The sequence below is a fragment of the Phyllostomus hastatus genome, unplaced genomic scaffold (assembly GCF_019186645.2).
Source record: "Phyllostomus hastatus isolate PE091 unplaced genomic scaffold, TTU_PhHast_1.1 phas_scaffold_555, whole genome shotgun sequence".
In the NCBI taxonomy this organism is placed as follows: domain Eukaryota; kingdom Metazoa; phylum Chordata; class Mammalia; order Chiroptera; family Phyllostomidae; genus Phyllostomus; species Phyllostomus hastatus.
The window spans coordinates 6,573,467-6,597,812 of record NW_025334036.1 but is presented as its reverse complement, the minus strand read 5'-3'; the positions used below and the strand labels follow the sequence as shown (position 1 = coordinate 6,597,812).

General features: G+C 46.8%; 1 long non-coding RNA gene across 3 annotated transcripts in view; it reads left to right on the top strand.

The window, feature by feature from the left end:
* The window catches only part of LOC123809749, a 51,714-nt gene extending 42,967 nt beyond the window's left edge, over nucleotides 1-8,747 (top strand). For 2 of the 3 annotated variants that reach the window (XR_006784083.1, XR_006784082.1), the window contains exons 3-5: nucleotides 3,847-4,104; nucleotides 7,444-7,597; nucleotides 7,930-8,747. This is a non-coding gene — a long non-coding RNA (uncharacterized LOC123809749). Of the gene's footprint in view, nucleotides 1-3,846; nucleotides 4,105-4,590; nucleotides 4,689-7,443; nucleotides 7,598-7,929 lie in introns of those variants that run through there. The other variant, XR_006784084.1, reaches the window with a different exon arrangement.
* Nucleotides 8,748-24,346: the final 15,599 nt, after the last annotated feature.

Here is a 24,346-nt window from a genome sequence, read left to right as displayed (position 1 = left end):
AGAAATGGTTATCTCAATGAAGTTAAACCTGCGTTTTTCTTGTACATATTTCATTTTAGTGAACTAGCTATTCACATGCTTTGTCTATTTTTCTCTTGGGTTGTTGGCCTTATTCTTAGGGAGATCTCTTAATATAGTAGGAAGAGGAGCACTTTGTGATACGAGTTTTAAAAAAAATTTTTTCTTCCAATTTGTCAGTTGTCTTGACCTTTGACAATATAGTGTAATGGAAAGGGCACAGGCTGCAGAGTCAGGCTGTTGATGTTCAGATTCCAGTGACTTGAATGACTGGAATATTTGCTTACGACCCTTCTGCTCAGAATTTAACGGGTAATGCTTTGTGCCTCTCCCTTTTCTGCCTGCTTCTGGTCAGTCTACAGAGCCTCACACAGCTGCATTTTATAAAAAGCCCTGAAATTATCGTTGTGATCATTGAGAAGAACAGACAGATAAACGTCACTGTGCTATTAAACAAGCTAATGTTATTTATTGCCTGTATTTTTGCAACATATTTTCCTGTACCCTTGATTCCTGCCATCCGGTCTCACGCTGTTAAGTCTGGTGATGCTGCTCCTTTCCTTGCAAGTCGCCGGCAGCCCGTCTCCCCGGGAATGAAGGCCCAGGTCCTTGCAGTCGGCTGTGTTGTCCTCTGATGCGCCCATCCCCACTCTGTCTTTCCTCTCTGACTTGGTGTCCAACTATCTTCCATTTTAATCGCTCCCTTCTTGCCAAGCTCACCCTCTCCCTATTCTTTGCCTCAGGGCCTTTCCCGCTTTTATTCTCTCTTCCTGGGATAGGCCTCCCCAACCCACTTAAAACCATAAATTCCTACACCCCTTCCTACTCTTGCAGTCTTTTTACCATCTCCGCTGATGGTTCTGATCTCCATACTGCTCAAACCCAGCTTGTTAATGGACTGTCTCCCTGTGCAAGGAGTGAGTTTCATGAAGGCAGGGATTGTTGTATGTGTTTTGTTTATGTCTGTGTTCCCAGGGCCTGGGGGAGATGATGTTGAACTCATCAGTGTCTCTTTGTCCCTAAGGATTCATAAGGCTAAGCTCCCCAGTGCTGAAAGTACATGTTCAGGGCAGCTCCCAGCTACACTGGGAAACGGGTATATTTTATCTTGGGCTGTGTCTCTTCACTCCTGTGGAGTCTTTCCCGTTGCTCTTCCCTTGCAGTGCTGGTCATTTGTCTTACAATTTGGCAAAATCCTAGGTATCCTAGGACACAGCACTGGAGTGTGATAAAATGGTGGCGAATTAGGTTTCTGTGTGGTTTAGGTTATTATTTTATTTTTTTTGAAAGGCTAGAAATGCCTTTTAGACATTCAAGTGGAAATGAGAACTTTTTTAAAAAAGATTTTATTTATTTATTTTTAGAGAGGGAAGGGAGGGAGAAAGAGAGAGAGAGAAAAACATCAATGTGCGGTTGCTGGGGGCCGTGGCCTGCAACCCAGGCATGTGCCCTGACTGGGAATGGAACCTGCGATGCTTTGGTTTGCAGCCCGCGCTCAGTCCACTGAGCTACGCCAGCCAGGGCAGTTTGGGTTATTTTAATCAGAGATAGCCTCAGGAGAACATGGTATCTTTTAAACTTGTTACTATCATGTAAAATGCACCAGTGTTCTAGTGTTTATAGAGTTAATAGGTAGAGATAAAAAAAAAGAAAGGGCATATGGTTTAATCATCATTTATGTAATGCAGTTTTATAAGCCTACATAAATTATGCATTGATGACCTTTAAATTAACTTAGGCTTAATGAGACAGTTTCATTATGTTTAAAGATGTAATATAATTATTTTACTATGTTTTTTATTGTTATCTAAGCTTGCTTATGCTTTGTCCTCATTAAGGCTGAAGTGTGTGCCCTTCTTGTGGAATATTATTTTAGCTGTTTTTTGGTGTGAGGTTTGCAGAAGCCGGATCTAACTTAAGTATGGTGCTTATAAATTGTTTAATTATGCAGGACACAGTACAGATTTAATGGAGGCCTATATTTCCAAAAGAGTTAAACATTGTGATCTGAAAATGGGCTCTTTAAAAATGAAGTTTGCGACAGGAATCTTTGTCATCCTGAGTACAAATAGAGAAATGAACCTAGAGTTCAGCTGAGGCTCAGCCTGCTGCCCTCTACTGTTGGATCTTGAAAATGCAGATTAATTTTGAAGAGGGCATTGGGAAGGAGAAGGACGCTGAACAGGTTAGTCTCTGGCCTCATCACATTCAGACACAGAAGCTACACTGTCACATATTTTTTTTTTTTCAATTTGGGACACTGCTAACCTCACTTGATAATATCGTTATTTTAATGCTTCACAAATAAAGGCTGAAAAATTCTAGTACTAGAGTGTAAGCACGTGAGACCTAAGAAATCTCTTGTCCATTTATGTCATCAGATTTTAGGATTTGGGCGGTATTTCCTCATAAAGAACATATCAGTACTTGGGCTAGCCCCAAGTAACTAACCTATGGGGGAATCGAGCATCTCTTTTCATTAAAAAACATGCAACAGGAGACTGTTGATATGCCCAGGTTGCATGCATTTGTAGTCAAACAGCCAGGCTTGGGAACTCCTTTGCAATACTGCATGTATTGCTTATAATCAATCAGTGGGTCTTCGATCCCACGGCAGGGAGGCCCTGGTAGAGGCACCGAGAAAGCAGTTGTGACGTCTGCGCTGTGGCTAGTTGTGAAATGTCCCCACCAACCCTTCACTGGTACAGAGAGAGGCAGAACATTCAGTGGTCTGCTGAGAGCTCCCTGGTGACACTGCCCGAGGCCCTTCCGTTCCCATCACCAGTAAGTCAGGCCCGCTCAGCGCAGATGACGGTCACCTTGTCTGTGAGGGGACGGGCTTGCTCTCCTGATCTCTTCTTCACATTAGTAAGTTTATGATGTAAGTAAGTCAGGTGACCAACCTTCAAGTTCTCATCCAAGCGTGCCCCCTGACCTCTCACAGTGTGCTCCTCCTCTCTGAAATGGGCATGGAAATACCCTTCATAGGAGGTCTGCAGGTTTCAATGGGATAATGTTTGTCTGGCATAGTCCCAGACACTTAGTAAGGGTTCAAAAATATCCTTTTTGAGCCATATGAAATTGCTGTTTTTTTATTTGATCAAACATGACTGAATGTCAGCAGTTACCTGTGGTTCAAGCTAATAGTTTTTCTTTCAGAGTGAAACATTTGAAATAGAACTTTCTATGTTAACCTTCAGTGCCTGGGAAGGGTACCGCGTAGGGAAAACAGCATGAGCAAAGGGTGTCTGAGGCCTATTTCCCCCATAGTTTCAGCCCCCTTCCTAGTGATAGTTCTGTGTGCATGTAGGGCTGAGCCATCCCTGGAACCTTGTGAGAGACCCCAGTCCCTGCTCATCCTCTCCTAGTTCAGAAACTGGCTGTGCTTCAAAGAAGACAGTTAGGGGTGGTGGCCAGTGTCATGGGCTTGCTCCTTTCTGGAACAAGCATCAGGAACCTCTGGGGTCTGCAGAGCCAGCAGCTTCACCCTATGGACTGAGGAGTCTCATTTTCCCAGCAAAGTCGAGGGACAAGCTCACACAGAAGTCATTGGGGTCTAGTGACCAGCAGAGAGTGAATCATTAAACTTTGTTTTCTTCCTGATGGTAAAAGTTACACATTTTTATTGTGGGAAATTTGGAAAATATCAAATAGCACAAGAAAGAGAACAAAGAGAAAGTATAAAGAGACTGTCAGATTCACCCCCTCCCCAAAGTAACAGGATCTAAGTGGCATGGAGTTCTTAAATAAGTTTCTTTTCTGTTTGCTACTGCTGCATAGCCACCCTGAAACTTGTGGCATACACTAACCATTTCCTTCTGTTCACAGGTCGTGGGGGTCAGAAATTCAGACTGTGCACAGTCGTGACGATGTCTCTGCTCCTTGATGTCTGGGCATCAGCCGGGAAGCCTGAAGGGTGGGCGTGACGTGACTGCAGGGGCTGGAATCATCTGGAAGCATCTCCTCTCCCGTGTCTGGCGGGTGACACTGGGTGATGACGGGGCCTCTCCAGCAATGGCTGCTCTACGTGGTCTCTCCGAGTAGACTAGCCTGGGCGTCTTTACAGCACGGACACTGGATCCCAAAGTGAGTATCTCAAGATATGGGAGGTACAAGCCGTTGGTGTCTTAAGAGCCCGGGCATAGTCATAGTGTCATTTCTTCTGTAGTCTATGGGTCAAGGACTAACAGAGCCCAGACTCAACCTTGACCTCACCTTTTGATTAGAAGAAAGGTAAAAAAGTTTATGTGGTTCTGTTTTAAAACCTTCAGAGGGCCTCCCTGGATGACAGTGGTTCAATCAGGGCCTGGACTTAGACTGCCTGGGTCCACTTCTCCCTTCCATGTGTGCTGGCTGGGTGACCTCAGGCAGGTTCATTGTGGTAGAAACTATTGTTGCTTGCCCGTGTCTACCTCCATTACGCTCTCCTTCCTGAGATCACCAGTGTTTCCCAGCCCCTTGCATTCAGAGCCAAGAGACTGAGCTAGCAGAGTAGGAGCGGAAGCACCACATGTCACCTTGGGTTGAACTAAGTCTTGGATATATACTCACCCTCTCCTCCTCGCCTGCTAGCTTAGCGGCAGAGGACCCACTGGGATCCGGCACGGGAGGTGGTGGAGTCACAACACGGAAGGAGCCTGGGTCCCCGAATGACTGCTGGGGCGAGTCCGTTCTCTCATGCCCTCTGCCAACAAGGACGTGGAGGACAGGTGGGCCTTTACCACGCTGAGTCGCTGAGATGTTGGTGGTGTTTGTGACAGCAGTTAACTTACCCCACCTAGTACATTACCTCTCTGGGCCTCTTTCCTTACCTATAAAGGGGTATGTCAGCAATAACTATCTGTGGGTCCCCTGTGAATTAAGTAGAATAGTTTAATGTACAGTACTGGGCACATAGTAAGCGCTCATTGGACATTAGCTATTGTTATTAGTGAACGTGACTGCCAGTTAGAGGAAGGGGCAGGTTTGTGTCTGGGAGGATGGTGGCCTAGGAGGAGTGTTAACTGGAGGATTGTCATTGTCATCACCATTGTGAAGATGGCCCCTGCCATTTACTACTGAACACCTGGTTGGGCCCGGTTCTGTCCTCGGGTGCATCTCTTGCACTCACTTCAGTCCCCTGGGGCAGGTGCTACTAACCTCGATGTCAGGATGAGGACCTGGGAGCCCAGAGCTGCTGCTGGCACTGCACGGAGCACACAGGCGGGTTTCGGCTCAGGGCCCTCTGACCTTGAAGCCTGACTCCTTCACTTCAGAAATGGCACTGTGTGTTTTTTGGGGAGATGTGATATGTATTGAAAGATTTTTTTTAATGAGGCCTCTACCTGCTTTGCTTCTCGCTAGGGAAGTATTATGTTTTCCTTCTGAGACTTGCTCTACTTCACCTTGTAAGGCTTGGCTTTTTATAAATTAATCCTCTGGCGTAGCGATCGGCTGTAGATGTGAAAGGCCCAGCTTCCTTTCCTTTCCCAGTGTCCTGTTGCTCCTGTTTTGTTTGAACTCCGTCAGGCTCTATGTGGAGCAGGTCAGTGGAAAACGGGACTGGATTTCCAGAACAATGCCCGTGCCTGAGTCCCGAGACTCTCCCTTTGGCTCAAGGCCTCCGGTGGGGATCGCGGCTGTTTGAAAGCCCTCTCAGTGCCTCACATCCCCTGAGGCGGAGCTGGCCGGGAGCAACTTCCAAGTCTTCACTTCTGTGTGGGGCGAGGGGGGACGTGTTTGCGACTCCACAAGTGCTGGTGCTTAACATCGTGATACTGGATTTACTAAATTAACTGAACGATTGGTTTCTCTTCACAGTTATGTAAAATCTATTCCCTCTTCCTCCCCTTTGAGAAAACAATTTTGGCGTTAGCAGCATAGCCGACCCCAAGACCGGTAGATCCATAGGTACTGACTTGGTCACTAGCAGCACGGGGTGTCACCGGGCTGCCTCTGCGTCTGTGTCAACGAGACGGTTCTGCTTGCAGCTGTTCAGGTCGTGCCCGCTTGCTGCGAGTTAAGACAGGTTTATGATATGCTTTCCTTTCACTGATCCTCGTCCGGGTCTGATGAAACTTTAAACACAAAACGTGTCTTCCCTTTCATCTCACAGATAGTTTCTCTGTCAAAGGCAATGCCAAGGGCAAGATGAAAAAAACCTTCTACCCTTAAGGTTGTTTTTGAAATATTTATGAATATGTTCGGGAAAAAGCCTGGACTCCTCGCTGCTGGAGCTATGGGTTAAGTTGCTTTTCTTCTAGAATGTTATTATTATGATTATTATTAAAATATTATTATATTAGAGAATTTTGCAGAAATTCTTCTACAATAGATTTTCAGAAACAGTTGTTCTTGAAAACTTGGTGGCTGTTTCCAGAATAACACGAGGTGGCGCTAGAGAGCCAACGTGGAGATGGATCTGCTTCCAGGCAGGAGCAGGGCTTGAGTGGAAGGGGTGGCCTCTCACAATGCATTCTCTGAAACAGTGCAGGAGAGTTCCAATTTCTCGAGGTCCTCCCAAATTTGTGATTTTCTGGCATTTTCTTTTCCTTTTATTAAATAGCCATCCTACTGGGAGCGAAGTCTTCTTGTGGTTTTGATTTGCATGTCCTTGAGGAAAGGGTTTTACTTACTTGTTGAGCCACAGAGCATTCTGTTGACAGCTTGTGTGCACGGCCTGGTGGTTAGGGACTTGGGGCCTGGTGTGTGCAGCCTGAGGGAGGTCCCCAGCACCCTCACACACTAGCCAAGGTGAGTCACAGCCACCTGAGCCTCCACGCCTTCCCCCATTGGGTGAGAACTCCTGCACATAGGATGGTTGGAGGAAGTCAGGGTGTAGATCTACGCAACTTGTTGGCATGCAGTAAGTGCTCAAAAACTGTAGCCATTATACAAAAGCCAGAAGCATAAAGCAGTTAGTTAATCAGGAAGGTGCTTAGGTTGATGTGGCCATGGATGGCCTTCAGTCCCTTCCTGAATACCAGCTTTTGTCCAGATTGCGGTCATCCTGTCCCCACATGGGACATCTTTAGCAAACAGGAGCCCACTTTGAGCCCTTCACTAAGTGGTTTCCAGGGTCCCTCTCAATGCCAAAGTCTAAGCCGATCCCCCGGGGTCAGCTGAAAGAGACCAGTGTCACCAGTATCACCCTGGGTCCTTGGGAGCCATTCATGGCTCTTGGCCCACACTCATTCTTCTGGAGAATAACAGCCATGCTGGGGTTCCCGCCTGTTAGGGAGCCCTGATTAGGACACCTGGATGGCACTGGAACATCCATCTGCCCAGCTTGGCTTTGTCTTTGAAAGATAGGACCAGTGGGTTTCAGAAAGAGGCAAGAGGGAAAGTGTCATTTTTACTCAAGACATGGAACGATGCTTGGAGGAAATGGGTTGTCTTGAACTTCATTAAGTGGGCAAATGTGTTCATCCTTTGCAATTATAACAGAGCAAGAAGCAGTTTGAAAAAGTGCTGCAAGTTCACCAAGAAGCCAGGAAGCTTGGGAGGAAAGAGCGGCCAGGGCAGGACCTGGGTCCCTTTTCCTTCCAAGGAACCAGTGATAACTTGGCGGGATGATTGCGTTTTGGATCTGCGCCACGAGGTTTGTTTCCTCTGCAGGAGCAGTCCATACAGGAAGAGATGGCATCTGTACAGGGCAGTCAGAGAGCAGCAGGCAGAGGCCAGCTCACAGAGGAGGCTTGAGCCGGGGAGGGCCAGGCTGGTGGGGCAGGCGGGCCCAGAAGGAAGGGCAGAGACCAGGGCTCATGGTTGGGCGGTACCAGGAGCTGCCCAAAGTGGTGATGCTGCAAAGGAATTCTTCCTGGGGCTGAGAGCTACAGTAGAAGGTTTTTCAGCTGTTGAGAGGGGCTGAGGAGTGGGGCCTGGGAGACCCTGTGTGGAGAGAGAGCATCACCACCTTTTCATTCCATTCAGGAAGGGCTCAGCCCCACATTTTCCCAGGTCAATGCTCACCGCTCAGCAGAGAACATGAAAAGCATCCATAAAAGGGACATCGAGGATTTTGTTGGCCATGAACCTCAAAGATGAATTTTCCTATCACGTTTTTTATGAATATGCGTTTTAAAGCCTTCCTAATGCCGGCTGACCCTCTCCAGAACCCATGAACTTCCTCCTAAGGTGACGACTGGTGGTGTTAACTCAGCCAGGAGAAGACTTTGGGTGATGCGCTGTGCTTTAACTAACACATGGAACTGATAGAGGTGATTATCTTTCTTATTTTTTTCATGGCTAGCAGAGGGAAGATTTTGTCTTCTTTGATCTTCTTAAGTCCATAGACAGGATCGGGCCCTCTGTGGGGAACTTGGGGGGATCCCGAGTAGGCAGGAGATGTGTGGCCCCCCAAAGTGTCCAAAGGCTCTGAGTGTTAATAAGAACAGATACAATTAAGATGTGGGTTTTAAAATTGGTTTGATTTTCTTTCGGTGTGATTATTTGCATAGATAATCCAGTCACTGCGTGGAGAAATACGCAGCAACAAGTCACCCCGACTGCTCAGTGCCCGTCACTTCCTCCCACAGGTGCCTGCTGTCTAACACCCACTCCCACGGTTTCTGAGGCATATACAAACAAATTCAGAGGCACGTTCTTACGCCCACCTTGTTTTTAAAACTGAAACTAGTATTTTCTGCCCTGACCAGAGTGGCTCACTTGGTTAAGCATTGTCCCACAAAGCAAAAGGTCGCTGGTTCAATTCCCAGTCAGGGCACATGCTGTGGTTGAGGGTCTGATCCCGGCTTGGGGCACTGTGTAAGAGGCAACCGATGGATGTTTCGTTTCTTTCCCCCTCTCTAAAAATAAGTAAGTAAACTCTTTGAAAAATAAATAAAGGTAAAAATGGTATTGTATTTTGTAGTACTGTTTTATATCTTGTTTTTTCTAGTCAGTACATCTGGGAATGTGGATTTTGAAGGCACCTCCGTGGAGGGAAGGGAGCGAGGTGGACAGAACTGTAGACTGATGGTGTGAAGCCTTCGGGGCGTTTGCCCAGTCTGCTCAGCTTACGGACTGGGCACCGGAACCTGAGCACGCTTGAGGCTTTACTCAAGGTTACCCAGTGGCCTCTAACACTTAAAAATAATTCTTCAATTTACAAAAGCAAAGTTTCTTTCGTTAAGTGGGGCAGTTAAATGAACACAAACCTTAATTTGTAGCCTAATAATAACCCAAAAGTTTTCTACTGCCCTAAATTAAATAAACCTCATTAAGGAGTGGGGCTGTTGCTGCAAGAAGCCACGAAGCATGGCCTGTTTTCCTCCTGCTTAGAGGGACAGCCACAGTTGTGGCTCGTGACTGAGGCAGTGGTTTTCTGTGCCTCCTCTGTGCTTGCGGGAGATGAGAGTCCTCAGCGAGACGCTCAAGGTCCCGCACTTAAGTAGCGTTCACTTCTGCCTGTCCTGGAAGAGGTGAAGACACCTTTTTTATTTTTCTCCCCATAACCTGTGATGGTGAAGTCAAGCCAGCTCTGGAGCAAGGGGCACATCTGCAAAAGTCGGGCAGGCTGAACCCTATCCATTTTGGGGAGCTGATTTCTCCAGGGAGTGTGCACCCTGCAAGGGCACAGAGCCCCAGACAGCAGGCTGCGCTTGTAGGCTCTGGAAACCCAGCTCTCCCTCCATCGGCCTTGTTTTCTGGTCGGAGAAAGCATGACCTGAAACAGATCTGCTCGGTCACATTCTGTCCACCTGGCTGGGCCCCAGAGGTGGATTACTCTCCCTTTCGTCATCTTGGATCTTTGTCTATAAACAGAGGCCTGGCCTGGCCCTGTATGCACGGGCAGCCCTTCCCCGATAGATGCTGTTCCAGATCTGCACAATGTATATAAAGACTCCAGCGTGGTGCCTGGCACACAGAAGTGTCCAATTATTTAGTTTAGGTTCCCCTAGAAACAAATCTTGAGGTGCACTGGAAAGAGGTGGGGGAAATGAGAAATGAGCAGGCAGGCAGCCAAGAAAAGGGTGTTGTGGGGCCAGCTGCCGCCCTGGGCAGCTGGAGCTCGGTCCTGTGGGAACCGTGGGCTGTGGTAGAGAAGTATCCCACTCGAGGGGGGAGCGAGTTGGGGTATTAATGCTGCAGCTGTCAGGGGTTGGCTGAGAGCTGGTGGGTGCTGATTCTTCAAGTGCCCGCACAGCTTCTGCAGCTTTGAGAGCACCCTCAGGCACAGATGGCGCTGGCGGTTGGCAGTGGGCCAGAGCACTGGCCCACCGGTAGGGCACGGCGTGGACGGTGGCCACCACATCATTACCGTTATTCTTTCCTTCTCCTCTCTCTGCCTTGGTTTTACAGTTTGCCTTACAAACTTCCAACCCACTTCTAGCTACCAGCTCTCCACTGAGATTCTGTTCCAAGCTCCGTATCTTCACTAATTTGCCTCAGGTACCACCACACTCTGGCTGTGACATTTAGTTTTCTTTAAATTTCTGGCAGACATGAGCTAGAATGCAAAGCTGGCTGCTGTGGATCTGGCACACTCTGTCTGCCCACTGGGATGTAGCCTGGGGGTGGGTTGCATGGATGCCTTAGAAACCGGTCTTCTAGGTGTTCCCCAGAAGGAAGTACACAGCTTGCCCAGGGCCATGCCGCTTGTGCAGCGGTCTGTCTGGCTGCACAGCCTGGGCCGTTTTACTGGTGTCTGCTTTGAGACGGCTTGTAGCCCGTGGTTCTGTGTCCCTGGCCCTCTTTGGGCCTTGGGGGTATCTCTTCTGAGCTGCTCTCTTGGGGAGCTGCCAAACCTCCCTCCGTGGCTCCAGAGGACTGAGTGTTGGATGCCTCGGGAGCACAGTGGAGGAGGGGCACCTCTGCCATGAGGTCCTTGACGATCAAAGGTTGGGAAGTCTGCAGTTGGCCCACAGTGGGTGAGGGATGGAGGGGCTCTGAGTCATTCTCCACGCAGTGTGCTTTCATTGTGTTGCAGTTTGGTAAAGCAGGCATGCCCACCCACTGCTGGGTGAGTGCAAATGGGGGACATCTCAGTGGTGGACAATATGGTTATTATCTATGAAAATTAGAAATGCACAAGGCTGTGTAGCCAGTAATTCCACTTTGGGGAGGTTATCGTGCAGACACACTCACATGCGTGTGAAATGGCTTGCCTATTTAGTGGGTCCCCACAGCCCTGTTTGTGCTAGCTCAGAAACTGCCTGAGTGACCATCGGTGGGAGACTGGCTACAGCAGGAGCTGGACGTCCATGCCGTGAAGTGCCAGGCAGGCACGGGAAAACGAGGCCGTGCCATGTGTGTTTATTTGTTAGAGAAAAACCCCACAGAGCAGAACAGTATTCATTATGCCATAACTTTTGTAGGGAAAGAAAATGTGGGTGTGTTGGGTGACTTACGCATGTCTCTGGCAGGAGACCCAAGAGATGGGAGACCCAGCACCGACTGCCTCTGGATGGGAAGCTGGGAGGCTGGGATTGAGGGGCGCAGAGGAGACTTTTCCCACATGCCCTTCGGTATGTTTGGAATGTCAGATGACGTGGATGTATCGAGTAGCTACTCAAAAATAAATACAATTTGGAAGTCTGCATATTCTTTTTGTTATATTACATTTTACTTTGAAATCTCAGTTTCCTTATTTGTAAAAAGAGGAAAGTGATATTTACTTCAGAGAGTGATGACCACCGTGTCTGTTTGTCTATAGCATTTACCGCTGCCCTGACAGGTTTAATTTTAGGAGCAGTTGGCTTGATCAGCCTGCTGCTGGAGGAGAGAATGGTTCAGTCAGGTCCTGGGGGTCACTTGGTTGCCACTGTATCTCCGGGACCTGCAGTTGGTGGGTGCTAAACAAAAATACTTTTTGGAGTGAATAAAAAAATGAGAGTACTTTGTTAATTAGAACATGCTCTCATATCTCTGCTTTATTATTCATAGCATTAAATTGCAAGAGGCAGTGGTACATAGAGGCTCAGATACTCTAGGGTCAAATACCAGCTCAGCTACGTGTTAGCTGTGTGACCATGGGCAAGTCACTTGACCTCTCTGTGCTCCAGTCTCCTCATTAGCAAACTGGAAACTGTAAAAGTACCTACCACATAGGATTGCTTTGGGGATACAAAGGTCTCATGCATCTAAAGGACTCAGAACAGCACCCGACATGCAGTAAGCGTGGGGTCTGATGACTTGCCATGACTTGGGTACTTTTCCTGCTATAAACCTTCCTCTCTACAATTCTGGCAAAACTTCTTTCAGAATTTGGAAAGACCTTTAAGAGTAGTGATACTTCTTTGCTTGTTTTCTCTTTGAATTTTTCCTTTTTTTGCAACATTAAGGGGGCTCATTCTCTGAAGGGTCTGTCTGTTTTTCCGGAGAAGATCATTCCAGGAACAGAGGCTTTCTGATTGAGAGGACAGCCGGCCCCCAGGTGACTGGGTAGGAGTTGTAGGCGGGGATCTTCTGTTCTTTCCTTCCTGGGCACGTGGAATGTTCACATGGTCCTGAAGTCCCCAGGTCCCTGAAAGAAACCCTTTAACTCCTTGCTGGCCTTCCCTGGGAAGCCCCGCCCTTCTCATTTCCCCCAGGTACAGGCCTGTCCAGCCTGTCCAGCTGGGGCCCGAGGGAGAGGAAGCCACACAGGAGTGCTGGAGAGCAGCAGGGAGCCTTGGAAACTTTCTGCTTGAGCTGGTATGGAGAGAGACGCTTTTGCTGCCAGCGAACTGGAAATTATGGCCTGAGTGGCCTTGATGGAGACACACAAAGGAGACAGATGACTGGGCCCTGAAATGCTCAGCACAGCTCCTTAGGAAGTGGGGCTGGATGCATAGGGGTCTGGCTAAGCTGATCAGAGTGCATTTGGAGAGAGGCTTTGAGGACATTTCCTCAGCATCCGTCTGCATTCCGATGGCCTCCCTGTCCTTGCTCTTAGCCCCTCGAGTTTCTGAGTGCCCACCCCTCTCTGACGGGTCAGGAGAGGCCGCAGCTGCCTGCTGGCCTCGCTCTCCTGAGTGGTTTTCACCCCAAGGATTGCATTGCAACCATCACACTTCAGGGTGTGGTGGCAAGTTCTCTGCCTCTGGGAGTCACGGTGATGGTGGGAGGTGGTCTCCGCAGAGTGCTCTGCGCCCCTTTGAAGTGTCTCCTTCAGAAGGCGCAGCTACCTCGGGCTGGCTCATCAGAACTTGGGCAGGTGACGGTGACAGACAGACGAACCCAGAAGACAACAGGAGCCCTGCACACCGCTGCCTGGGCTCGGAGGCGGAAATGAATCTGCTTTCTTTTCAGGAACCTCTAGGTATATTTGCTTTTCATCTTGTTTCCTGACACAGGATAACATCTTTTCACAGTAAGGTGAAACCTCGGTGTTCACTCCCCCTCCCCCCACCCCGTCTTGCTCAGCCATATGGAAACAGCAATAAACAAAATCACCAGAGTGTTTCAGACACCAAAGACAGGACAGTGAGTTGGCAGCAGCCTGAAGGGGAGAGAAGAAACCCAACCTCTTCAAATCTTAGGATTTAGCTGCTGATTTGCTGGATCCTGGGGGCAGGATGGAGAGAGAGCCCGAATGTCTGATGGTGGCTGTTTCTCTTGCTTTGAAGTCCCCATGCCCCAGAGTTCATGAAAAAGAAAGAAAAAACTTCCAGAGCCTGATCTTTCAAAATAGAAAAAAGCCAAAACAAACAAACAAACAAACAAACCAGCAAATACACCTCCCAGTCTCCTGTCTTCACACCCCACCTTCTAAAAGCAAAACATGAAGTAAAGGCCACCAATGGTAGACTGCAGGCTGTTATCTGGCTTGCTGGTGTGTTTTGTTTGGCCCACACAGTATTTTTTTTTCTTAAACTGGAGCCAACAATGGGAGATTTCAAATAATCCAGAAAATCTGGAGATTCTGAGCATATACGCTGTTGCACAACCAGATTCCCCGGGAAGTGGCAAGGGTTCATCAGCTTTCTACCATCTCACTGTTGTCTTAGTTGGTCTCTGGCACCTGCAGGGTCTGAGTTTGCCATCTCTGTTGTAGAAGAGCTGGTGACTAGCTGTCATTGCAGTGTTTTTCTGGATTAAGCTTTCTGGAGCAGTGAGGTATGGCTCTAGTATTCTTCGGTTCTTCTCCAGATTTCTCTCCCCAGCTCAACTGCCTTGACTGGTTTTGTTAATCCCGTTTCTGTATCCATGTTAAGCCCAGAAGGGAAGCTTCCATTTGAGTCTCTCTGCCAACACCCTGATTGGAGAACTTTGTTATTTGATTTTAAATGATTAGGCTTTGTCAATTTATGAGTGTCCTAACTTGAATGTTAGTGAGAAAGTGTAAGTGTGTAGGTGTGTAAACTATAGCATTTTCCCTCAGTTTGTAATTGAAGTCTCAGATTTCTTCTACAGCCTTGGACCATGTCAGCTTAGGAATTTTAAAAAATTTATATTTTAATTGTAGTTAGCTTACAGTATTATGTTAGTTTTAGGTATACAACATAGTGATTAAACATGTCTATACCTTACAAAGTGATCACCACAATAGTAATTTTTTCAAGGAATTCGTCTATTTCATCTAAGTTGTATTTTTTGGTAGAAAATTGCTTATGAAGTATCTTTTACTGTCTGCAGTCATGGCCTTCTCTCATTTTCGATACTGGAATTTGTGTCGTCTTTCATTTTAAATGTTCAGTCTCACTCAATGGTTCTTTTTCTTTTAAAGATTTTATTTATTTATTTTTAGAGAGGGAAGGGAGGGAGAGATAGAGAGAGAGAGAGAGAAAGAGAAACATCAATGTGCGGTTGCTGGGGGCCGTGGCCTGCAACCCAGGCATGTGCCCTGACTAGGAATTGAACCTGTGATGCTTTGGTTCGCAGCCCGCGCTCAATCCACTGAGCTACGCCAGCCCGGGCTCAATGGTTCTTAATACAGCCGTTCTTTGGCTCTGTCTCTGCATCCACACAGACTACCTGCACTGTCTTAGATTCCCTCTACGGTCTCTTCATTTCTCAAGGCACCAGCCATATCCCGGACCACACTGCGGACACCACCGGGCCAACCGGTCACCTGCCCACAGAGTGTTGTACCCTCCTATCCCCACCCATGCCCCACCTACCTGCCCCTGCCACGCAGCCTGGTCAGCCAGCCAGCCATATGCTTGGAGTTTCTGGTTCTTCCTGCCATTTCTGGACTTGAATAACCAGGAGGATTCTTTGTGGGTATTGGCATTTAAGTGCATGTAGAATTTAGGCCTGCCAAAATGGAGGGAAAAGTTATTCCATACAGAGATGAACGCTGGATAGTTATGTGGTTACTTAGTTGTACTATCTCACACTGTTCTGTGTAATTTTCTATATTCCTCATGAGATTATTAAAGTTTCAGAGGCAGAAGTCTTAGAGTGGCTGTTTCTCCATGTCTTCAGCATGGCGATGGACATGCAGAATATGGTATGAAGACATGCATGTGATCGGCTAAGCTTTTCTGTATTCAGATGGTGAGACGTCCTTCCCTCTGCTTACAGTTGACCTTAACTTTGACCTGTTAGAGCCAGGAACCCTGTTAACTGATTGCTTTTCACTCCTATGAGATGGACCAGGAGCATTTAGCTATTATAAACCAGGGTTGATTTCTGCTTCTTTTCACCTTCAGCCGCTCAGCAGCTGTCAGGCGCCACTGACTTCAAGTCAGTTGCTGGGTGTCAGATTTATTGGGTGAGTCATTGGCAACCTGTGAATGTTTCCCAGTGAACCAGTCACCCGGAACGTGATTTTGAATTAAAGCTCATGTATTGCTTGGAAGGAACGTGGCAGATACAGCCACAGTGGCAGAGAGGGGCAGTGGTAGACGCTGGCTGCTGCTGCTGCTGCTGCTGCTGCTGGTGGCCATGAAATGGGAATCCTTCCAGTGAGGTGGGAGAGCAAAGCTGAGAATATAAATATTTCACCTTGATGCTTACCTAAGATCAAGCTGCAACCAGGAGCTCTCGAATTCTGGGGATGAGCTAGCGGGTGGTATGCTTTTTAGTGCTGATATGTTCAGTCTGGAAGAAGAGAGACCGAAACAAACTCAGCATGGCACCCTGAAGGGCTGCGGGCTGGTCGGCAGACCCGAACCCTCCGGAAAGCACCCTTGCGGTGCCCCCTGGTTGCCCTTTTGCTTTGGGGTTCTGCACTAAAGTAATAAAAATTTCTCCCCGAATTCAGAGATTTCACTTATTAGAGATTCATTTTGTAAGAATTGCCTTCTCTGAGTATCTGAGTAGGGTGCCAGCCTGTGGTGTTTGAGAATTCCCCAGTCATTGCCCTGCAGACAAAGGGAGGCGCTGGAGCTGGGAGAACTGTCTGGAAAGACCCAGTGCAGCAATTAAGAGTTGCAGAGCAACTAACCTAGTACCCTAAGGCAAAGGTTCTCAACCTGGTTGCCTATTAGAAGTACCAGGGGAGCCCTGGGAGGAGCTGATGCACAGATCCATCTCTGGAGGTTTGAATTAATTGGTCTGGGATTGGGTATCTGTCTTTGTAAAAGCTCCCTGGGGGATCCTAATGTGTCGCCAAGGTGGCTGACCACTGATTTAAGGGAAGCTTTCTCTACAGCGTAACTACGTGTAAGGCCGCATGCATTAATTTATTTCGTGGGGGAAGGGAACCAATCCTTACTGGATTCACTGTGCTAACTCTTGAAATGATAATAAGTAGTAGTAACATTAATATGTATTAAAAGCTTGTTATATGCCAGGTGTTATGTTAACCATTTTATATCCATTTAAGTTTCACAATGTGTCTATGTAGTGGCTATTATCTCCATTTTACAAATGAGGAAACAGAGACTCAGTGAGACCAAGAAATTTGCCTGAAATTCAGGGACAAATAAATATATAAATGAGAGTAAGAACTCGCCCAGGGTCATGAAGGAAGGGGCACAGGATTTGAACCATGCCCTTCAACTCTTTCACTGTGATTAATTGCTATCTCGATGAACACATTTAGCAAATATTTATTGAAAATGGGCCAGATATGTGTCTGACGTTAGGTGAGATGTAGGGAATGTGAACACGAGCAAAACAAAACTTACGCTCTCCAGCCTTGTCAGAGAAAGACAGTTCATTCTGCAACAATGTGATCGATGCCATTAGGTGCTCCAGTGCCCCTGGGACCCTCTGGTTTTAGCAGTAAAAGTCCATTATTCAGGGTAATGCTTCAGTTCTGGGTGAGCTGGGACAGTTGGTCCGCCGCGCAGTCACAGAGGGGTGTGTGTGGACTCAGGTGGAAAGACCATTCTGGCCAGGATAGTAGGGTGGGAATTCGCTTGAGGGGAGGAGTCCAGAGTCTAAGGGAACAGTTGGGAGGATGTTACACAGATGAGGCCTGAGCACAGGAAAGAACGCTGACATCAATAATATTTCATGCCTGTGGATTACTTGATATGTACCAGGCACTGTGATGAGCTCTTCATACATGTATTATCTCTTTTAATCCTAACAACGAACTCTTGCATTGGCTGCTATTTTATGCCCTATTACACATGGTGGAAATTCAGACTTAGGTTAATTTAGTTTAAAAATTCACATAGCAAGTGTCTGGGCCAAAATTCAAACTCTTGCCTTCTGACTTTAAATACATATACTTAACCACTGTGTTACTTGGCATAAACTAGAGCAGTGCGTATTTGTTCATTCAATCGAGAACGTTTAATAAGCACTGACTGTGCTAGGCCCCTTCTGGCCGACGAGGACACAGCGGTGAACAAAGCAGACAGAGCTGCTGACTTGATGGACATTACATTTGTGTCTCTGTGTGTGTAGGGGGGAGACAGATAAGTGAATGAATGTGGATTGCGTTGCACTCTATTCCAAGGGAGAAGAGAAAAGACTTGGTGATGTGGGAGGGCAGAGCGGGAGGAATGCGGAAGACCCCCAGGTTGTTGGCTCTGCCAACCGATGTGCGGTGGTCAGCAGAGACAGGGAGCGCAGGGGACAGAGCAGGTTTGCGGGTAAGGCAAGAGCCCAGGTTTGGACATGTTGAGCTTGAGGTTTCTGGAGACAGACACTCTTAAGGATGGTCAGGGGGGAAATTGAGAAAGTCATTGAAAGCTAGGGCCGTGGTTGGGGCCCCAGGGAGGGGGCAGAATGAGGAGAGGTCTCAGGTGGCAACTCTGCAGACTGAGCTGAAGGCAGGGGAAGCAGCTCCGGAGAGGGAGACAGAGGTCAGGGGGAAGATGGAAAACCTGGGGAGTAAGGAATCCAGTCTCTCCAGGGAGCAGAAAGTTCCGAGGCAGAAAGCCACCTAGAAATTCCTGGAAGGAGCAGCTAGAGATAGTGGGGGCCAGGCGGGAGGCACACAAAGTTGAGGGGACTTTTTTAGAGTGATGGCAGACCAGAGTGGGAAGTATCTAGTAGAGGATTGAAGAGACAGAGAAAGTGGGGGCAATTTGTGGGACAAAGCCTTAGAGGAGACAGAGACAGGATCTGGAGTAAGGTGTAATGAATGGGATGGTCTTGAGTGGGAGGAACGTTCCTGAGACCGAGGGGAGCCGGGGAGGGACGCAGAGATAGAAGGGTCTGGAGCAGGGCTAGGAGGCATCCACAGAGGGGTGAAGGTTTGGAATTCACACCGGCAAAGAGAAGGTGCCGCCTGGGGCCATCTCAAAACGTACCCTTCCTGGGTCTCGGTCCTTCAAAAGGCTCTGCCTGGCCATTCAGACATTAGTGTGCGCAAACGCAGAACCCAACTCAGCCTTCGCCGAGAGCCTGGCGACAGCAGCTGTGGGAAGCACAGCAGGACAGGCACGCAGAGGGTGTCTCTGGACATGGGGTGACTCCTCTTAGAAATACAGACACCTGTGGACACGCTGCTGGTGTGTTTTGATCAGGCAGGCTGGAGTCTGCCTCCCAATTGCTATTTATTTTACAAACAGCCTTAGGAGTGTGAACTGCCCCCCGTCCTCACCCTCAGTTCTGCCCAGCTGGTCTTGGCCTCTCAAAAATCTTCCTTTTGAGAAGAAAAAGAATGACTGTGACTTTGATGTATATTAAACAAAAAGGAGCTTGGCAGATGGGCCACCCTTAGCTCAGAGGTTGGGCCCTCCTCCCATGATGCACTTGGGGACTTTGTGTCCTATTAAAAGCCCATAGAAGTTGCTTTGTGGGTGGCACTTTGTGCTGCAGTGTGATTGGCTGGGAGGGACCCGTCAGCCAATATTATGTCATCCCTGCTTGTTGGCGGGCTCTCCTAGGGGACACTTGAGAAACTTTGATAGAAATATTTCTCTTTGGCAACAGCCTGCTGTTTCCATGGTTGGACAATACTAACCAGATGTGAAGTCGGCCATCAAAGGAGAAGCCGGTCCTGGGAGAGAAGGTCCGTCCCACACTCACGTCCAACCAGATAGCAGTCAGATAGCATCCGAGGTCTCCTTTTTCCTAATCATCTCCTTTTTCCTAATCATCGATAGGGAACCGTCTGAGCCCCAGTTACCTTCTGGTCTTGTGAGAATGAGTGTTAGAGAACTTGGCAAATTGTTTAGTTCTTTTGGTGAATGACTGTCAAGTCCTTTGGACGATATATTTCAGAAACAAATGGAATAATAAAGCAGAGCTTAAATGCAATGATGTTATTTTTGCTTAGGTCACATAAACTATTGTTTGCCATTCTTAGAGATCTACTAATGTAAATAGTCTTCTCACCTGATATTGGCAGAATATTTTTAACCTAATTTTTTGAAGAGGTAATAAACTCACGTGGTTCAATACTCCAAATATGTGAAAGCGTGTAGTCACTATTTCATGCCCTGCCCTGTCCCAGCAGTCCAGAGTCCCTCCCCATGGGTCAGGTGACCAACATGTCCTGGTTTTCCTGGGACTTCCTGGTTTAGCACTAAACTTCCCATGTCCTGGGAAAAACCTTAGTCCCTAGCAGACTGGTTGTTACCCCTGTGTTATAAGGAACCAGTGTTATGTTTGCTGTGCTTCCTTTTGGAGATAAGCTGACAAAAACAATCAGAGTGACTTAAGAGTCATCACAGGTGATGAAATAAAGCACTAGTGATCTCAAAAACACTAGTACGGAATATTGGGGGCATAGGTGGGCCCATGATAACACGGAGGCCCAGGATTTTTACGCCTTTCCAGGTCCGGAATTGCTATCCTTCTGTAAAAGAAATCTCGCCGTCAGGCTTGGGGAAAAGTGACATAAATGTTAACAGTCTGTGGTCCCATTTCCTCCAGCCTCGGGTGATCAGACTCCATTATGCTTCTGTTTATTATTTATTTTTGTAGAGTTAAAAAAAGTATTTGTGTACTGGGGGCTTGGATTTTGTAAATATGCTTATTTGCCAAGTAATCTTTTAGAGTTCCCTGTGTGAATGTAACTGATTTGGGAAAGCCCACTTTCAGAGAAAGCATAACACTGCCCTTTATCAAGTGTGAACTGACAAAGACATTGGGAGGCCTTTTCCAGGCTAAAAATAGACTTAGAACTCCGTGTATTTTAGCTCGGGGACTTTCACAAATTGCCTGGCAAACCAGCCCATTATTATTTTATGAATCAGGCATCCATGTTCCTTTTAAATGTTCTAGCTTCGGGCTATTTTACTTCTGTGCAAAGAAAGATGAATTATTTATAAAAATAGGCATGAATATCATATGATAATACCCTCATTTCCAGTGGGGAGTAGAATGAGCTGCAGCTGGTCCTCTGTCAGCTCCGTAGGAGGGCTGCGTGGGAGCAAGGTGAGGGTGGGCTGCATCCTCCAGAAGGGGCTAATGCCGAGACACAGGATGTTCTCCTCACAGGGTGCCCAGATCTGCCCTCTCTCACTCAGGGAGATATAAGAAGATCTTCTTATTTTCGTACTCTCTCTTCTTATTCTTTCCTCTTTCATCCATCCTCCCTCCCTCCCTCCCTCCCTTCCTTTCTTTTTTTCTAACTTTTAAACTCCCTCCCTCCTTCCCTCTGTCTCTCTCTGGCAGACCTCAGAAAGCAGAGTAGGAGACCCTTCCTAAGCTGAAGTGTGGGCTGGTTTTATGGAACTATTTGTATACCAGTTATTTAATATCTCCACGTCTCAGTTTCTTCACAGTGATAATTGCATTTTCTCCAGAGGCCTCCGTGGAGGATTAAATGGGGTGATTATGTAAAGTACCTGATACCGAGTGAACACTCAATAACCATTAGTTGCTATGAAAGCCTACCAGTTGGGGAACACGTGTGTGAGGTGTGTACATGGGCTGAGGAGGGACAGGAGCCCGAGGCTACATGGCCTGAGCACGGAGAAGTTGTGTAAGGTGACCCAGGCTTCCTGGCACTAGCCTCGTCTTCGGAAGGAAAGTCCTGCTTCCTGGGAACCTCTCAGACTCAGGAACCTGGGAGGGCTGGCCCCTTTCTTGAGTTAGGTTGGGTTGACTTCACCCTCATTAAATGTTCCTCTCTTCTCAGCTGGAGACTGAATTTCAATTCAGTGATGCGGTTTAGACATTTAGTGTTCCACCCTTTGATGGCAGTGGCGTCTACAGTCCAGTGACAGAGGAGGCATCGGTGGTGGAGGAGCCTACAGAATATCTGGTGGACAGTGCTGCTGGTTAATAGCTTCCTATCACAGTCCTGCCCCTGGGCAGGATTTTGGCTTTGGTTCTAGAAGTCTAGCCAGATGCAGCTGCCTTTTTCTTGCCTGATGGAAAGGGGTTTGTAGCCAATACAACATCCATTTCTTCTTTCCCTCTTCTCTATAACAGAATTTCCCCTCTCCTTTCATTTTCTTCAGGGGGCTGCCCAAACCCTAGTTCCGACGCAGGTCCCATCAAATCAGTGCGTGACATTCCCCTGGTGGGCTGTCACTCAAGGTGGACCAGTTACAGTGACAGGTGGGTTCACATTCCATGTTGGAAGGTTTCTCTCTCTCTCTCACCTGCCATATGTGAACCAGAAGGTGTGCCCCCCTGATTGCCCCTACAGCAATGTTGTGACCAGGAGGCCACCCTCCTAAGGTTGAAGCAAATACTGTGGGCAGCAGAGCAGAGGCATGGAAAGAAAGATCCAGGGTCCTTGACGTCATGTAGCTGCTGAGTCAACCAGCCCTGGGGCCTGCCCGTCTGGGATTTCCTTTATTTGAGAGATTTGCTATTTGTTTACCTCAGTACAGTTGGATTTTCTCTTTCCTGTAGCAGAAAGTATCCTAATGGATTTACTCCTTTCTTTGCAAGCCTGATTCTGTGCATTCAGCATTTTTCAAACAACTTTTTTTTTTGTATGAGGAACTTCTTGGTCCCTTTTGATTTCCGGTCTTAAGGAAGGAAAAGGACCTCAAAGGCGTTTGTTTATGTGTGTCATACTGAATTGATATTTACTACACCAGAAATTTAAAATGGAGATAACTTTGAAATATTTAATTCATTTAAACACAAAATAACAGATGTATTAACATGTCAACATCAATGACATATTTAAAAACTATATTTCCCCTCCAATTAGAGGAGTAGCCTTGTTTACTATTTTTTACAAATCTACTTAATGTCACGCTTCTTAGAAGACAGCTGGACCCTCATATCTACATTTTCTTTCAATCCATGGTGATTGGTTGTTTTGGTTGAAGAATATGAAGAAAGCCTAGCCTCACCCAGATGTGCATAGAAAAGAGAGGAGATTTTAAGAGCCTCTTCAGATAGGATGGCCATTCTTCTTTGTTGCCTCACCAAAACTTTCAAGTAGTAGTTTCTTAAAGATCAGTTGCAATGTGACACTTGGAACCACACCAGTGAATTTTTGCACTATGTTTAGTCTGACTCCATTGGCTTATCTTGTGCTTTGAATGGATCTTTCACTCTTACGTGACTGTGCACTGGCCATTTGGAAAAATTCATGTGCTAATCATGCTCTTCCAAATTTTGATGTATTTCATTATACAACATCCAGACCCCACACTTTTTAGTATCACCACCATGCTCATCAGAAAACTCTTGAAGCAGACTTTGAGAAGTCTGAGAAAGACTGAGAAGCAGTTCAGCCCATGGCAGAAAGCACCTGAATTGACAAGTTGTTTAAAAATTCCAATTTTTGCTTGAAGGTTTGAATTTTTATCCTGGGCTACAACACTGTTACTTGTTATCCTTGAAGTGACAGGCTCATCTTGTTCATTTTTTGAGAAGATGCCCGTCAACGACCAGGTCTGAAGTTTGTCAGGCGCCCTTCTGATTAAGAATGGTGTTCCACGAAAAAAGTGGCAAGTTCAGTTTGCACGTGTGCTTTTTCCTGAGACAGTCACCACGCTTCGCTGTGCAGCAGAAGTGAGTTATTCATACTTAACATTTCCTCACGTTAAATATTAAAATGGTCTGTTCTCAAGGGCCAAGATTTAAATAATTTCATGGATAGTTCAATGGCATTCTAAAGTGAACCTGGCTTTTGTCCCCTATAGTGCATGGTCGTGAGGAACACAGTGACTGGAGTGTCACTTGTCCTGATTTGCGGGGGCTACTGTCAGGTTCCATCACCCTTGCTTGTGTAGCATCAGAGCAAACGTTGACTCAGTCAAAATGCCAAATAGCATCTTAGTGTTACTATGGGATTAGTGTGGACTTTGTAGGCTTCCTGAAAGGGTCTTGGGGACCCCGGGAGTCCACAGACCACACTTTCAGAACTTCTGATCTGACCGTTGATTCTAACAGCAGCCCAGCATGCTTCCAATGAAACTCCCTCTTTCTGAAATCAGCCAGAGTTGGTTTCTGTTGCCTGTCATCCATGTTCCATGCTAAAAAAAAAAAGTCATATGGATGGTTGGTTGAATCAAAACATTTAAGAGCTCTAATTTAGGATGTTTCATAAGTAAATCCTTTGTCGTTGATGCTTTGCACAGCAAATAATAGGGAGGAATGAAAGACTCTAAAATTTGACTTTTATAAAACAACTAACCTCTATGCTTTGTACGTTCATGATGTTAAGTCAGTATTACATAGTCACACAAATCTATGCTGATCCATGAATTGTGCTAAAAGAAGGGTCAGGGCACTAACATTTTCTCCCTGCTGTGACTGCTTCCTGTGACCTTTTCGAACTAAGTATGACTGTCCTCACTTTAGACATTCAAACAAACAAACCAACTTGAATTTGGTGGTTAATTCCTTGGCATCTTGACTAAGAGGCTCCCAAACCCCAGTACCTCTTTGCTTTAGAGGTACCTAAGAATTTCTGATAAGGGTAAAAACATGAAACTGTGATGTAAGAGATTTATGCCTTGGAACCAGTGCTGCAGATTTGTAGACATCAGGGGTGGTTCGTTAGGAATTTCTTTTATGAATTATATCATGATGACTTGATAATACTGGCTTTGTATTAAAGCAATGTTTTTGACCTTCCATGAAGTGGTATTTTTGAAGTGGAAGAGACCTGACTCATTTGCTCTGTCCAAATCTCTCACCTCTGGAGCATGCC